The sequence below is a fragment of the Fistularia commersonii genome, chromosome 5 (genome assembly GCF_037954325.1).
Source record: "Fistularia commersonii isolate RoL2024-O1a breed Wild chromosome 5, RoL_Fcom_v1.0, whole genome shotgun sequence".
Classification (NCBI taxonomy): domain Eukaryota; kingdom Metazoa; phylum Chordata; class Actinopteri; order Syngnathiformes; family Fistulariidae; genus Fistularia; species Fistularia commersonii.
In genome coordinates, this window is record NC_141288.1 from 18,037,177 (window position 1) to 18,054,063 (window position 16,887).

The 16,887-nt window shown below is 43.9% G+C and overlaps 1 protein-coding gene across 8 annotated transcripts in view; it reads left to right on the plus strand.

The window, feature by feature from the left end:
* The window catches only part of nrcama (neuronal cell adhesion molecule a), a 68,746-nt gene that overhangs the window by 11,156 nt on the left and 40,703 nt on the right, over window positions 1–16,887 (plus strand). For all 8 annotated transcript variants that reach the window (XM_086147098.1, XM_086147099.1, XM_086147100.1 and 5 more), the window contains exon 2: window positions 15,135–15,211. The gene's annotated coding sequence lies outside the window, so the exon portion shown is untranslated. The remainder of the gene's footprint in view (window positions 1–15,134; window positions 15,212–16,887) is intronic.

Below are 16,887 nucleotides of genomic sequence, written 5' to 3' on the forward strand. Positions count from 1 at the left end.
TTTATCAACGCCAGAGCCGAGCTTTTCTTCTACAATGATTTTGCCGGCAGGTAGTATTAATGTTTTGCAACGGTGTTTGGATTTAGAGATGAGTTCAGCAACTTTATAGCAAGCTTTCACCGCTTTCTCACTCGTCTTGGTAGTTTTCAACAATGCTGCCTGTTTGTTTACGCAGATACAAGAACTTTTTATATTAAAAATGTATCACGCAAAGCGTCACTCATCACTCTGATACGCAGATGCACAGGTTAATTCACTACCTGTTGCCATGGAACGGACACGCTGCCCACATAGACATAGGAAGACACATTATTTGCGTCGGATAAATAATTTTCGGCCAATTTTCAGGTGAAAGTGGGCATTTTTCCACGGCACACCTGATGATCTCTCACGGCACAGTGGCTGGGAAACACTGCTGTAAATCAATCTCCAGGTTTTTTTTTTTTTTTTAATATCCACACATTTTAAATGAGCCAAAATACACAGAGATGCAAGTAATTCTGTGATTGTTCATTCCTTTCTCCCCGCTGCGTCTGCGTGGTTAATCGAAGGCCTTAAATTGCAGAGACACAGGAATGAGCGAGTGAATGGTTTGCGATCGACTGGCGAGCGGTCCGGCGTGACGCCACCCGTCACCCAAGATAACATATGGATGAATTGTCTTGTACATTGAAAGAGTTAACCGAGATGGAAATCCAAATTACGCCATCTTCAGCTTGATAATTTAAATGTTATAAAATCGTAATTCCTTTCCTTTTTCAGAGCTATGTTCTGTCCCTGTTTGCAGAGTGTTCCCTTCCTCTCCCCCTTCCCTGCTCCGATCTGTGACTCACAAAGACCATTTAACCTTTACGCCTCTGAAAATGCAAGCCGGTTGCTGCCCGCCGGTCATGAGCGCCGAGCGCCACCGTCCTGATTTATTTTTTTCCACCATTTGTCGCGTTCGTGGTATTATTCAGCGCTATTATTTGCTGCTGGCGGACTGTTTTTATGTTGCGCTCTTTCACACAGTAACATGGCTTTTTTTTTTTTTTTTTTATTAAAAAAAAAAAAAAAAAAAAAGGATTTTTCTTGATGTTGGCCTTTTTTTCTCCAAATTCCACGCTAATGATCTTTGGTCGGCGTCAACATGCGTGAGCAAATAAAGAAACAAAAGCACTGGCAGACCTCTGGGAAGCTTTGTTACCCTCTCATTCAAGCCAGGCGGCCATGTGATACATTGGCTTCCAGATATTTCCTCTAAAAGCCCATCAATAAGTGGAAGTGCCGCTACTTTTGTGGGGAAAACGTTTCCCACGATGGTTTCCTCACAAATCCGGTGGAGTCAGGCTATCAGGTGTCCAGGGAAGGTCAACCTATCCTCCCTGTTACAAGAGGGAATCGTATTCTACGCTTCTATATGTCTTGACGATTTGCGTTTCTTTAAAGATTGGTAAAATCTATCCTGGTATCAATCAGTCGATCGGTTTATCTTTCTGCTGATCAACCAGCGAACAGATCCAGTCCATACATACAAATGTTTGACAGTCGACAACCATACAACCATTCTGGGCGATTTAGGGTCTCCGATGAACCGCCTGCATGTTTTTGGACTGTGGGAGGAAATCGAAGGAAACCCACGCAGACAAAGAATATGGAGACCCAGGGACCTTCTAGCTGTGAGGCCCAGCCACAGGATTGTGTCGAGTATTTTGACATCAAGTAGTCTCCTACGCGCAATCAAAACCTGAATGGCTCCACGTAATTCCGGTAAATTACTATTTGCTGCTTATAAGCGTTCCACTAATGGGGGTTTTCTTCCCCCTGTCTTATCAGCCAAGCACAGCACACATGCAGGAGAGGGTAAATTTGCTTTCACGGTCCATTTTTATTTTTTTTGCAAGAATTGAAATATTTATTATGCAGCAACAGAAACCGCGCGGTCTTCAGATCCACATTGATCCGACGACTCCTTGTGGAAATTCTAATGCATCGCTGCGGGCGACTCCTGGTAGAGACTGACTGGAACACCTCTCAATAGTTTGCGGCCTGAAGGAATAATCTGATTTTTAATCAATGATGAATACGATTTAAAAATTCGTATCCCGTCTTCTTTCTTAAAAGCTGTTGAGATTATTCAGGGGATCGAGGCCAGCCCACAGAATAGTGTACCGATCGATTAATTATTCAGCGATTGACTGCTCTCTTGTCACTTACAGTCACATCTGCTTTTTTGGAAGGTAGTATCCGGGAAAACACATTGTATTAGTTGTGACAAAGAACACTGTGAAGAGGAGGTTTTGAATTATTTCCAGATTGAGCCCATTCTGGTGCAGCATTAAGATGGAAAACCTGCAGATTTTAACACCTACAGCAGAGCTTATGATCGGTAAAATGTCACGGGACATATGTTGTATGTTTGGGTCAGTGATGTGCTGTGAGGTTCATGGCTGGTGAGGCACTTACTTCATCACAATCAGATTTACAAACATATGAGGCTAACTCATATGCTAACTCTTGTTTTGCTCTCACTGTATTCTGCAGCCTAAGTGTCGCAAAAAAATCCCTGGACTCACGAGTGCCCCTTATCATGAGGCAGGAGAGCTGCGTGCCTCACTTAGATTTCCTTGCATTTCTTCATCTGATCAAATTAGAAATTATTACTTGGTCTCTCCCGTCTCCTGGTGTTAATCTTGCCCAAATAGATTTATTGGTTCAGTAAAAACTACATGTATTTCCTCTTGTTCCAGCCAAAGAAAAAAGGATCTTCATAAAACTGGTACATAATAAATCCTGAATTGACTCAACGGGCCTTTTTGCAATGGCCATGGATACGAGGCGCAAAGGGCAAAGGACAAAATTTGCTTTTGGACTAAATTGTGCATTTTATTTCCCCAACCAAGACTTGAGTAAAGGCTTAAGATTCAGACTGTGATGTGCGGTGAGGTTCATGGTGGGTGAGGCACTGACTAATGTGCCTCATTATTGCTCAGCATAAGAAACTAGTAACACAAATACAGTTTTTGACAAAAAACACTGTACATTGGAAATGTAGTTCATACAGCAAAGGTGTTTAAACATTTTAATAGCGACATACAGAGAGTCAGCAATTCGGTCTTAGTGCACAGCATGCGAGCAATCAGCCGTCAGCCGTCATAGCACAATCTACATTGAGGCTGAACAGTCTGCTGCCTCACTGCAGGTCTCCTCACAGTACTTGCATAGTAAATGTAAAAATCCAGCGATTTGGAATGAAAAAAACAATCTGAAATTGGTGAAGGTAAATGAAAAATCCTCTTTTAGTGCAAATCACTGATAAATATAACCATTTAAATTCTTTTTTCCAATTTTGATTTTTTTTTTCTTTCCAAGATTGGCAAGCGAGGCACTGCCTTTCCTGCCTCCTGCTCTCTGCACGACATAAAAGTGTAAATAGAGAACGTCGCCATGCTTGTCGCTGCAAATAAAGCGCGCACAGGGACTGTCTCACCAACCAGATGCGCATTAACTGATTGATAGCGTATATCGGGTATCACCGATCAATAAGTGTCAGCAGATGAACTTGTATTGACATGGAGATTATTGATCCGGGGATTAGGGTCGGGGGACCCGCGGGCCGTTGTGGACGTAAGCGGCACCTCTGTGTTTTTTTTTTTTTTTTTAAACACCGTGATCCTTCACTCATTAACACAGTGGATGTAGAGGAGCGGGTTATCCGGGATGGTCCAAATCCCCGCAGGCGGAGGGGCTTTTTGTGAGACATGACATCCCGTCGTGAAAAGGAGGCAGGAGAGTAAACACATAAATCCCACGGACAGTCCCATTTGATGGGATTATGTCACGGAATCCAGACCTGCATATAACATCTTAAGGCACAGCGGCGCAAAAACCAACTCCACCACCGGGACAAAAGACGGACTGAACGAATCGCTAATTAACAACACGGCGCAGATCGCCTGGTAAATAAACAAGATGGGGTTGCGGACCGTGTTCGCTGTGAGCTACGCTCATTAGCACAGGCAGCATGTTTTCAGAGCGGCAAAGTGCTGACTGCGGTCTTTGTTTAGAGAGATAGCGGCAGCCTCTCTTTCACAGCTGGGTCCGCCGTGTCTGGCGTGCCGCGAGCGTCCGAGCCATCAGCCAACAAGGCTAAGCCCCGCAGGCCGGCGGTGAATAGAGGCCTGCTGTGTGAATGCGAGTTTGATTGAAAGCGAGTCGCCGATGGCCGGCATGGTGGGTATTTTTGAACCCGTCTCACGTCCTTTTTAAGACGCTGGAGTTATCGCTGCATCCTAGACACGCATAGGGTTATTTACCAGCAGGGATTGCAATGTCTGTGCTGCTGACTGGTAAATTAAGATAAACTTAATTGATCCCCGAAGGGGAAATTCTTTTGTCACAGCAGCGTAACAGTTATTTAAAAAAATATGAATATAAATAGAGAGACAATTAGAGGATCGCAAAAGACATCCACAAATAAATAGACAGCAGACAGAACGTCAACGACAACAGAAGAGAAAAAAAAATACACAACCGAAATGACAACAACAAGGACAAGAATATAAACAGTGACGATAGCAATGACAAAAATAGACAAAAATAAGCAGGATGTGAATGGGCTGAAAGCAACAAGGATAAAAATGGACAACAGAATTAGGGCAGGTGTGTTGATTTTTCTTTTTTTTTTCTACTCTAAAAGCTATGTATGCATCACCTCCCCAAATGTGAGACTGGTGCATAAAATGGGATACTGGGTTATTGGGACACGCGCTTTTCCCAGAGCTGTTTTAAAAAATAGGCATCGGTGCAAGAATAGAACTTGACATGACTTTGAGCGACATTTCCAGTCCTTCGTTCCGATGCAAATGATTTGGTGACTTGTTTCGTTTCACCGGTATTTGAATTGCGAATTTGTTTAATGAGTGAGTTTAATCGGTGTGACGAGAGGATGCAAATGACAGTTTTTGTAGACTTGTGTTTATCCACTTGTTTGAGCTGCACTGGGAGTATCATTTTCCTCGCATTACCAAACCATGACGTGCTGCAATTTATTTCCATTTGACCCAGAGGGTAGAAGTAAGTAGCACGTTCTAGACAAAAGCGAAGAACAAAAACGAACCACCAGCCTCGGGAACCCTGTGATACTAGTGTCGGAATTAATGTGCTGTTTTGTGTGTCTGCAGCCTGGAGCCGCCGTTCAGGAGTGGACTGTTTGCATCATCTCTAAGCCAGTCAAGTAGAATCCTTGTTTGAGAGCTTTCAACAATCAGCCTCACGGATGCAACCACTCTGTTAGTCTTGTGGACGCGTTAGACTTTTATTAATTATGAACTCAATTTTCAAGGATCAGGCAAATGTCTGTGATTTGACTTTTTTTTTTTTTGTTCAAAAAGCGCTGGCGTTCCTGATGCCACCCGTACATCGAAAGAAAGACGTTCAAAGACTGTTTTTTACAGTTTTAAGTCTCAGCCGAGTGACTTTGCTGAGACTGAGTTTTGACAAAGACATCTAAAGACTCTGAAAAGAAAACTTAAATTTCCGGACGATAAGCCACGACTTTTTTCACTTAAACAAAGATGCGGCTAATATATGGATTTTTTTTAGGGGGAGGCGCTAACGAGCTTCAAGCCGCTATAACATTTATCTTCGTCACATCGAACCGATGAAATGGCCGAGAAATCCTGAGTCCGTTCAACTCCCACACCGAAAAAGACGAGTTTGACGGTTTTTCTGCGCAAGAGGAAGCCAAGGTAGCGATCAGCTAGCCGGTGCGACTTATATTGAGGTGCGCTCGATAGTCCGGAAATTACCGTCGATTGTTTTTCCCACCATGCAGTGTTTTCACCGCTCCATTTTGTCATTTTGTCGTGAGTTGTCATGATCCAAACCCACAGCTCCGCATTGATCGGGACGTATTTTGCCGTTCCTGTTCATCCATACCGCGAAAAAATACAGTTTCTGCCGCCGATAATGCTCTGGTGATTGTTTGTCTAGCAGGTTTCCTTCTTCTGGTTTTGTTAGAGTTCATCCATTGGTTGTTGATTGACTTGGAAAGACTTGCAATACTATCACATACTTCTGATATTGTCGTAAACCCCAAGACTGGGAAAAGACTGAGCGTGACTGCTTAAAGAGCTTTACACTTAATGACGGAGACGAGGGGAGTGCGCTACGACTCCTGTAAGACTCAAGATTTCCTTCTGACTTTCAACTTAAAGTATGCGACTGTAAAAATCTTAATGTTGTGTGAGGGCTGCATTAATCGCACAGGACTCCCGAGATTTAACACAAACAAAATAATGCTTTTTACATAAAAGTATCGACATCGAGGTTATATATTCACATGCATCTGTACGACTGTTAATACGTAACAGTTCCTGCTTTCCGTGCCAGCAAAGAATACTTTTATATTTAATGAACAACGTCTACTTGTAGATAGCTTTCACACCTTGCTTTGCAAAGCAGCTCTTTGGTTATCAATGTGTGTGTGTGTGTGTGTGTGTGAATGCTATCGAGTGTTAGCGCTTTGAAACCGTAAGATGTAAAAGCGCTCTCTAAGTGCGGCCCATTAAAACATAGTAGATGAAATTAAATATGACTGTGGATATGGTGTGAGAACGACATATCCTAATACATATAGGACACAGCAGTCGCCTGAGGGAAGTATAACTTGGATAAAACCAGGCCTTATTTTCCTTTTTTTTTTTTTTTCCTTTCTTCTTCTAAATATAACCCGTTCTGTAATGCAATCTTCAACCACTGCTGTTATCCGTTTTTTATCTCCCCTCACAGGGTGGAGTGTTGAACGTTAGCTGGAGGATATACCAATCACGCAGACATTAGAAGCCTCCTTTGTCTGGCTTGACTCAAGTCGTTTGAGCGAGAAACCGAAATGAACGTCTCCTTCTTCAAAAGCGACAATCTGGCATTTATCTCAGGGAAAAACAGGGAAAAACAAAGTGATAATCCATTTACAGAAATCTCAATGTCAAACTGAGTGGCGTAAATGTATTATCTGCACGTCCGTGTCACAATAAGCTGCCGCCAACTGCTTTTGCGATCGCGCGTTGCTTCCCTGTCGGTGCCTTTTCCGTCGGAGTCTTAAATTAATAAGATCTCACGGAGAAATTCCCTTTCCCTGCCTCGATCCTCAGCTCCTGCTTCGCCTCGCCTCCCGACGCGCAGTCAATATTAGGCGTCTCCCAGGCATCCGTCCTATAGCCCTATAGCTTGCTGTTTGCCAAACGTCTTTCGCCCCCCTCTCATTTCACCGTTTCCCTTTGTCGTCGCTTTCTTCTCACTTTTTCCCGCCCCGTCTTTGACTTTCCCTCGCCTCCCTTGTGTGTCGTTCCCGTAGAGAAGATGTCGTCCAGCGCGGCTGGATGCGCGGGCATTTTGCCGGCGCGTCATTGACCCGTCATGTCACCGATGGCCCGGATGGGCTTGATGAAGCGCACAGCTTGACTCTCCATGGTGATGCCGGTCACGACCTTGGGGCTCAGAGATGTCGGCGAATTTTAAAGTGGAATTTCCGCCGAGCTGCGGTGCAAACCTGGACCTCAGCGCAAGTCGAGTCATAATGAGATGACTCTTGGATCAACGGATCTCCCGCGATAATAACAAAAATCCCGGCGTTATCGGGTTCTGTTTTCGAGTCCAGGAATTTCACGAGAAAACGGACGCGTCTTCTCCGAAAGAGCCGAAGTGTCGCTCGTCTTGTCGAGGAAAGATGCCGTCTCTGACAGGTTACGTGCGCCTGGGGCCCCGTGCGCGCGTGACATCGCGTTCACTGATCTGGTCGCCACGGCTTATAATAATCTGCGAAGATGAAGCCGAGTGTTGATGAGCCGCCGCTTGTTCTGCGACAAAATGAAAATTGAAAAACGGGAAAAAAAAAAAAAGAGAAATGGGACGAACAAGCGACCGCTTCTCCCGGCTCCTCGGTGACGAATTTAATCTCTCTTAAGCAGAGATCTCTGCTTAATCTCGTGATATGAATGAGGGTATGACTACATCCTGTATAGTCGGAGATGTGAGGTTTGGGCGTTCCCCTTCAGAGGTCACCACAGCGAACCATCTACTCTGCATCCTCTTCTTTCACACCTTCATGTCCTCTTGTGGTCTCTGGTCCTCCTCCAGACCTCATTTCTGGCAGCTCCAACAACAGCATCCTTCTCCCCAGGTCATCACCAGATCAAAGATTTGCTGTGTCTCCGCTGGACTTGTTCCCGGTCCAATCCGTCCCAAAGAGAAACCCAACATCTTCACCCGCTCTGCTTTTCCGATACTCTTTTATTGCCCATTACCTTTTCCTCCACCTCTTCCAGCCTGCTTGCACATGTTCCTCGGCCTCTTCTCCGCACGCTCCATTGCTCTTGACTGTTGACCCGAGGTACTTAAAATCCATCTCTATCTCCACTCCACGTAACCTGGATGTTCCCCTTGGGTCCTCCTGGTGTACTCTGTATTTGCAAGTGTTCCTCCACCTGTTCCCTGCTCTCAGCACAGGTCACTCTGTCATCTGCAAACACGGTATTCCACGCAGCTAAAGATACAAACTATTTATCGGAAGAACGAATCGCCGCCCTTCGAAAAGACGCATTTGTCGGTGACGTCGGCGTATTAAATCTGACCGCAGTTCTCCAATAAGCTCAGATTCGATCCTGTAAAGTTGGACGTGTTTTATATCATCTGAACTTCCTCGTCGTTTGCAAATCGGAGGCGTCAGAGACGGTCCTCTCGCTCCAGACTGACTGATCGTAGCCAGGCCGGCAATATCGCACAGCTTTGAAATTAGCTGAAGACTCAATCAAATTTGAAGTGAGAGCTCAAACAGGGACATCCCCCCACCCACCCACAAATGTGCCGCGCTCTCAAATCCCCAGAAGCTCAACAGAGGATCAGAAAGCGCAGGAATGTCACTTCCTACTGTTTCTTAATCTTGAGTTATCTTACTTGCCCTCACAGGGTTTCTTTCCCGGTGGACAGTCTTGATCTCTCCATTGTGTAGTTTTGAGGGGACGTTGACGACGAGAGCAACGGGGATGGGCGGGCTGTTCCTCGAGTGTCTGCGGGGGAAGGGAGAAAAAAAACCAACAACTTTGGAAAGGCAGTAAATCTCTGTGATTAAACTCAGCTCTCCGACTGATCTTTGACTGCGCACTGTGTGTGTTATCTGCCGTCTTAAGGACATTCGCAATATGCCAAAATTGAAAAGCACTCGAGGAGTCAATCGCAAACCACCTTCCCTTCTCCATCTCTGTCTCCTGGACACACACACATCTGAAAAAGGAATGTCCGGGTTTAAATCCTGCATTATGGATACGTTGCATCCAATAAATTCAAGGGATGTATCGTATTTTTTTGGTGTTTTTGTTTGACCTTATCTCTCTCTTTCTCGCGGCAATCCGTCTTATTCTTAGTCGAGATGCCGGTTCAGACTGCGATCGGCCTCAACAAAGGGCCACTCCAATTTACTCCCACTTCAAAAACCCACAGATGTCACAAGTCGACACCGAGAGGACAGTTGGCGTGCACCACGCCGGCATGCTCATTGGCTTAACTGCCGCAGCTGTAAATCATTATTTTTCTTTCACAATAAGCCATCTTAGAAGTTTGTTCCGGACGTTCGGGATCAGACATCGGCGATCTGATGACGCGGCGCTGATGAACGCATTAATCATCGGAAAATGGACGTCTTTTGCTTCTACACAGTGTCGTGTCATAAACAGATGACCTATGAGCTCATCGTCTGACGGGCCGCACTCATCATCTCACGTCAGCGTGGTTCCTGCGTCTGGAAAGAAATCCTTTTACGGACTGTGACGCGTTCTCGCGGAGGAATGATGCCAGGCATATTCTCGTCGCGAACAAGGACAAACGACAGTCTTTGTCACATCGAGCGAGGAGCTTAAAAAGGACACACGCCTCATTCGGAAATAGAAATCATGATGAAATAATCTATTGAGAAGGAAACTCCACATTCACTGACCCTTAATGTGAGTCCTCTTGAGTTCTCCCTTGATTTTATTTTAACTGAATGAGCCCACAACCTGCTCTAAGACCAATCAGAGTAACTGAATACATCATGCAGGGTGCAGAATCAGGAAAATATAAACATACATAGTCATATTTTGAGCAAACATACCTTCTGTGGTTTGTAGCTGGAGATTTTTCAGCCAATCTGTGCGCGGAAAAAAAAACAAAAAACTTCTCGGCTGCATCAGGCATGCCTCTTCCACCCGAGACATCGTCTTTTGCAGGGAAAAAAAAGAAGCACATGCACGCACACACACATGCGCACGCTGCCTTGAGGTGGCGGTTTGATTCTCTGAATTTCGGTGAGGACTTTGAAAATCAGAAGGGAAAAAGATGAGAGGCAGATGGTGAACTGGTGAGTCAAATTAAACTTGAGCACAACAGATTTGTCTGTTTGCCAAGCTGGCCGTACGTCTGTGTGTGTGTGTGTGTGTGTGTGTGTGTGTGTATTGCTGATGTCATGTACTGAAGTTGCTGTTAAATCATTGCATAAAATACCCAAGCATCATAAGCATTTATTTGCCTGGTTGCTTTTTATTGTGTTTATAGTGCGACTTATTCCCAGATGTAAAAGCATTTTTAATTCAGAGTGTGAGAAAAAGTGGAACATGTATGGTAGCCATGGACAGAGTGACACGCACTAAATCTAACCTGGCAACCGGTTTAATGAGGCCATTTGTCATTTCCTGTGACTATATGAACATGTGGACAGATGTGCACCAGTGGACACGCATGCAAACCTGCCTGCCACGCTCAAACACACACAAACATCACCACGCCGTCTAATGAATTCATACAAGGCCAACCAAAATCCCATCTCACACAGATGGTTTGTCTGATGAAGAGGCTCCGGGGCTCTGCAGACGATCGCGACTGATGGCTGTACTTCCACAGCGGTGTGGAAACACCTTGTAGTGTCGTGTTGGAGGAAGAAATATGAAAAATCTGGATAAAATATTAAATCAGGCATTCCTGTAAGACATAATTATTCAACAAGGACTGAAATTTCACAGCTGTTGCAATTTACTACTGAATAGACATGATTGTGTTTCAATATTAATAGTCTTTTTTGAATCTTAGCGTTTGCATAAGTGCTGTATTTTGAGGTAAGCCTGAATACTGAGGTGACACTTGAATTGCCACTCATTTTTATTATCATCTCAACTGTTTGTTTCAAAGATGGTGGGATTTTCTGAGGAAAAGGTGGACTGACAAACACAGGTGGAACCATGTGTGTATTGCAGTAAACAAACAAATCATTGATACATTTTCAAACACATGAATGTGTAACATAAAATCAGAGGTCTGTAAGGAGAAGGCGCTTTTCTCATCGAAAAGACTGCAGGTTTTGTATGCTGACAAGAGGATTAGAGGAAGATAAAGATACACGCCATGCAGGTCATGTGGCTACTGGCTAGGCACGCATGCACACACACACACACACACATATGCACGTGCACACACAATCAATTACATTCAGGGTATTGATTCCCAGGGGATTAATAAACTCCCGACAGCTAATTCATACAGAGACAGATTATAAATCAACCCCCGCCAGGCTTTCGGAACATATGGCTTTACTAATAAAACGCAGAGCCGTGATGATATTGCAGTTTGTTCAAGGCCACGGGCGGAAACATTAACCCTTTTTCCATTTAATATTTATGAATATTCAGCACTTACGCTCAGACCCTTGACTCGGAGGAACATTATTACCCCTATTTTTACTGCAGAGTTCTTTGTGTAAATGTGTCGGGTCATCATGCCTGGATACGTGCCACGTAAGGCTCTTTTCTCAGATCGCATCTAAGATATGGTATAACTGAATCCAGTGATGTGCAGTCAGGGGAGGCAGGAGACGCTGTGCCTCACTTGCCAATCTTGGAAAGAAAAAAACATCATATCACCAGATTCTTTATTCAAAATTTCACATTTACTGTTCAAATACTGAGAAGAGATGTGCAGTGAGGCAGAGGACTGTTGGGCCTCAACGTAGATTGCGCAATGACGGCTGACTGCTGGCATGTTCTGCACTAAGACAGTATTGCTGACTCTCTGTATGTCGCAATCAAAATATCTAACCACATTTGCTATATGAACTATATTTCCAATGTGGTGTTTTTTTTTGTCAACAACTGTATGTGTGTTACTAGTTTCTTGTGTGAGCAATCAGAAAACGGCTGCGAAGAGCTACCGAGTGAGGCACGTAGTTCTCCTGCCTCATGATAGGGGGCGCTCGTGATTCCAGGGATTCTTCTTTCGACTCCTCAACTTCAGAATACAGTGACAGCAAGCTAGAGTACGGAGCTATCAGCTATCCTTATATGTCTGTAAATCTGATTGGGGTAAAGTCAGTGCCTCACCAGCCTTGAACCTCACGACACGTCACAGACTCAAACATACAGTGTATGTCCCATGACATTTTACCGATCATAAGCTCTGCAGTTGTGTGTTAAAATCTGCAGGTTTTCCATTTTCATTTTGCACCAAAACGGGCTCATCCTGGACATCATTCAAAACCGCCGTGTATTCATGGTTCAGTTCTTTGCCGCAACTAATACCGTGTATTTGCCCGGTCCTCCCGGATGCCACCTTCCAAAAAGGCAGATGTGAGTGTAGGCGACAAGAGAGTTCAGTGTACAGTTCTTTTTTTTTGTTTTGTTGAGCGATCATGAGGCACATCAGTCAGTGCCTCACCAGCCATGAACCTCACCGCACGTCACTGACTGAATCTTATGCCTCTTCACCAGTCATGGTTGGGGAAAAAAATTGCACAATTTAGTACAAAAGCAAATTTTGTCCTTTGCCCGTTGCGCCTCGTATCCATGGCCATTTCAAAAAGACCCGTTGTGTCAATTCAGGATTCATTGTGTATCGGGGTTTATGAAGTTCATGAAGATCCTTTTTTCATAAGTTGGGACAACAAGAGGAAATTCATGTAGTTTTCACTAAACCATTTAATTGCTTTGGCAAGATTAGCAGCAGGAGACGGGAGAGACCAAGTATTTAATTGTAATTTAATTAAATGAAGAAATCCAAAGTCAGCTTAAATATACCCTGTTTAGGTTGCTGATCAATGTCCTAATATCAGCAATAATAATGATAGAAGAAGGTAAATACAATAATGACAATTTATAATTTATTGACAATAAAAATATTGCCTTAAATGCAAACCGCTTGTAATTTCAGACTACCATATATTTACACATTTTCCATCCGCGGCCCATCATACTGGGAGGCAGAAATGAACAGTGACATACCAATGGACACCTAGGAGGAGAAAAGCACTGAGGCACATCTGCCCACAAATTCAAACTCCTGGAGGGAATCCAAGTGGAAAGTAATCATCAGGATTTTCCGAAACACCACACACATATAGTTTGGCTTTTTTTGCATTATCAGGAATAACCCCTATGGGTATAGACAGAAAGGATGAAAAAAAACCCTAAACATATTGCTCACAGCAGAATTAAAAGCCATAGCTAAGGGTTTTGGGCTGGAACTGGACATAAGTATCATATCCTTTTAGATTACCTATGTGCATTTTTTTTTTTTTATTGTTCTATTTTAATATAATTTTTTCACCCCTCCCTTTTTTCCACACCTGATATTTCTGTTTCTATTTCATGTCACGACATGTGATCTTATTAAATGTGGCACATGTATGGCGGTACATTAAAAAAACAACAAAAGAACATATATTTACACATTTTCCATCCCGCCACATGACTGTTACGTGAAATGAGGTTCTTATATTACTTTGCTTTATTTCTATAGAAAAGACCCCCCCAAATTAAACAGTAAAACTAATGTGCTTAAGTTCTGTTTTTGGTTTCCATGGTGATGTGCCTGGGGTCAGGCTTACAAGCCCTCTGTCTGCCTCCGTCTTTCCCTTTGTGCCGTGCATGTCTCCCTCTCTCCACCCCCTCCCTCATTTGCTCTTAGGATGAAGTGCTTTTAGATTTGCCGTTTAATAATAGATGTTTTAGATACTCACTCGCCTCCTTACTTTCTTGTGCCCTCTCACTTTTTCTCACTTCTCCCATCACCCTTACTCGTCCTCTCCACCCGCAGTTCTTCTGATGGCTCAGTGTGTTCCTGTCCTGATTCATTATAATCCCCCCCCTCGCCACCCCCGTGTTTGCGTTTGCCCTTTGTAGTCTCGCTCCGGTCAAGTTCGTTGCGAATGAAATCAATGGCGTTCTCCTCCAACACCGCTCCGTTAAATCCACCTTGATGCATTTCAGCCAGCCCGGTTTGAGCTCATGTTTCACGGCGGCGTACTCCTCACGGGCTGACAAAACAGCAAATAACCGCCATCATCCATTTGCCGGCTTGTCTACTTGTATGTGTTTCCGTAGTAACCGGTAACAGCTTGGGGTCGGGTCACCGGGATTCATCCATACTGGTTTTCTGGTTCCGCTCCCGTGTTGTTTTTGGGATTTCAGTGGAAAGGCGCCTCCCCCCCCCCTAACCTCGAACCCCACCCGCCATCTACAAACATCATCCAACCAATTCAACCTTATTATTGCTACTCACATAATCGGCTGTCTTTTGTGTCGCAGCTAACTGCTATTTTAATGGCCTCCTGTCTAAATGGGCTCGGTTTCTTTGTCGCATTTGTTTTGTTAATGCGAGATGGATGGCGAGCATCTCCGGAGACCGCCATAATGCATTCGTGGTCACGGTGCGAGTGTGTGCATGTGAGGTTGCGGCTGCGTGGATGTGTGTTGGTAATCCTTCATTTACCCGTGTCCCCTGCTGCTTGTAAAAGTAATGAAGATGCCAGAGACATTTTGGTTATTGATTTAAAGCACTGATATGTTTGGCAGGATTCAGATGTTGACTCGGTGTTCTCCCGAGACCCAGTCAGATGCGAGCTGCACCTGTTTGTATGTGTGTGTGTGTTTGTGTGTGTGTAATGCGTGCATAATATCACAAATAAAATGACATTTATAAGCTTCAGGAACACGTGTCCTTCTATCTGTATGGAACTCAATTAACAAGAAAATAAATTAATCTTAAAATCGAATTCGTCCACCAAGAAGCTGTATTTCCTGGGATGTTTCCACCCTCAGACCATACATGTGCTGAAATATGACGCTCTTCTTTTGCAGATTTTATCCACCTGCTGGTGGCAGACGGCATCTGACGTGGAGATCTGAGAGGGAGAGCGGAGATTGACACTGAACAGGTAAACAAATGCTTGTTTGTTCGTTTGTTTAGAAGTTTATTAGGACAGTGTACAAATACATTAAGCACAGAGGCAGAGATGTTTGTACCAGATTATAGCTCATAGCTACTTTCCATCTGTAGTCCTGTACAATCTAAATATAAAACTGTATAAAATAGACAATATGTATAAAGTGTACAGATAGGCAATAAAATAACTATACAATATATAAACAGGCAATAAAATATGTCTTTTGTAAGTTGAAAGTGCTATTGTTGTGATATAACATCTGATGGCAAAATACCCGTCTGGCATTGCTAGTGTGAGCATGTTTGGTGCTCCAGAATCCAATTTTTAGCGGCCCGTGTAAAGGTGTGAAAATTAGTTATGTTCTTAAGATTGTCTGGAAGCCCATTCCATTCTTTTATTTCTTTTATCCATTCTTTGTCATCCCTCAATTTGCATTGTTGTTGAATTGACGGCGTACAGCTTTTTTTTGATTGGTTTGTACCTCCGAGCTTCCGAGTGCGTTCAGCCTCAGTCATGTTGCTAATGTTGCTGTATACATGTGGTTTTCCATAGAAGGACTTTCAACGTTTCCGTGGCTGTTCACAAAGGCGTCTCGGTTGTAAAACCACGAGTGTGAAACGGCCGACGGTGACTCGGCTCCCGATCTTCAATCCGCTTGCAAAGCTCCAATATTTCATTTTTGAAGGAATTTTCAAAGAGATTAGATAAATGCAAAAGCAAGGGAAGAAAATGACTGTTTCATTCATTTATTCATTCATTGTCTCGGCTGCTTAAATCTGGATTCAGGATGGTGGGGGTGCTGGAGCGGCGTCGGCCACATTTAGACATAGAACCTTTCCCCCTCTCCTCCTCACATCTGTGCAATTTAGGATCTTCGGTGAACCTACCGCACGTTTTTGGACTTTGTGAGAAAGCCCACGCAGACACTGGGAGAACATACAAAGGCTGCACAAGATGGCTTCACTTGTCATTTGAATCTCTTCGTAAAGAAAGGCATTTCTGGAAAGGGTAACAACTCGAGTAAAGATTTAATTGTGGGATAAAATAAGATGCAAGTGTAGAGACGCTGGCAGATTCTGCGCAGCCAAAAGCAGACAGGTGACAGGACAATAAGAGTACCCAGCATGCTTTGGACAGAGGAGTTCATTTCAGTCTGCGCGAGACACATGATAATGTCCACCTACTGGGAGGTGCACTGACAACAACACACACACACACACACACACACACACGCACAGATCTTTTCCTCCTGTGAAAATAAAATGTACTTCTTTGAGGTTTAAGACTGTATTTGCACTTCATTATGTCACAGCTCCAAGCTTAAGCCACTAAAACATGGCATTTTGCATCTCCCTTGATACAGGAGGATGGAGCTATAAGCAGGGAGCGGAAAAAAAAGAGAGAACGAGCGCGATGCAGAGTATTACATAACAGAGCTGCCACCATTGCTTTCGTTGTTTCCCGAATATTCTCATAAGAACACGGCTGATTTGCAATGAGCTGAAGTTTTAACAGTGACTTATTGTTACTGACCTTTAGATGCCATAGGGAAGTGATTTGAATTTGGTTTTCGGGGTGGGGTTTGGGGGGAGAAGGGGGGCTCCCCGTCCCAAACCCCCCACAGTTTCTCCATCCCTATGAACAGATGGGTTGAAGGAAAAAGTAAG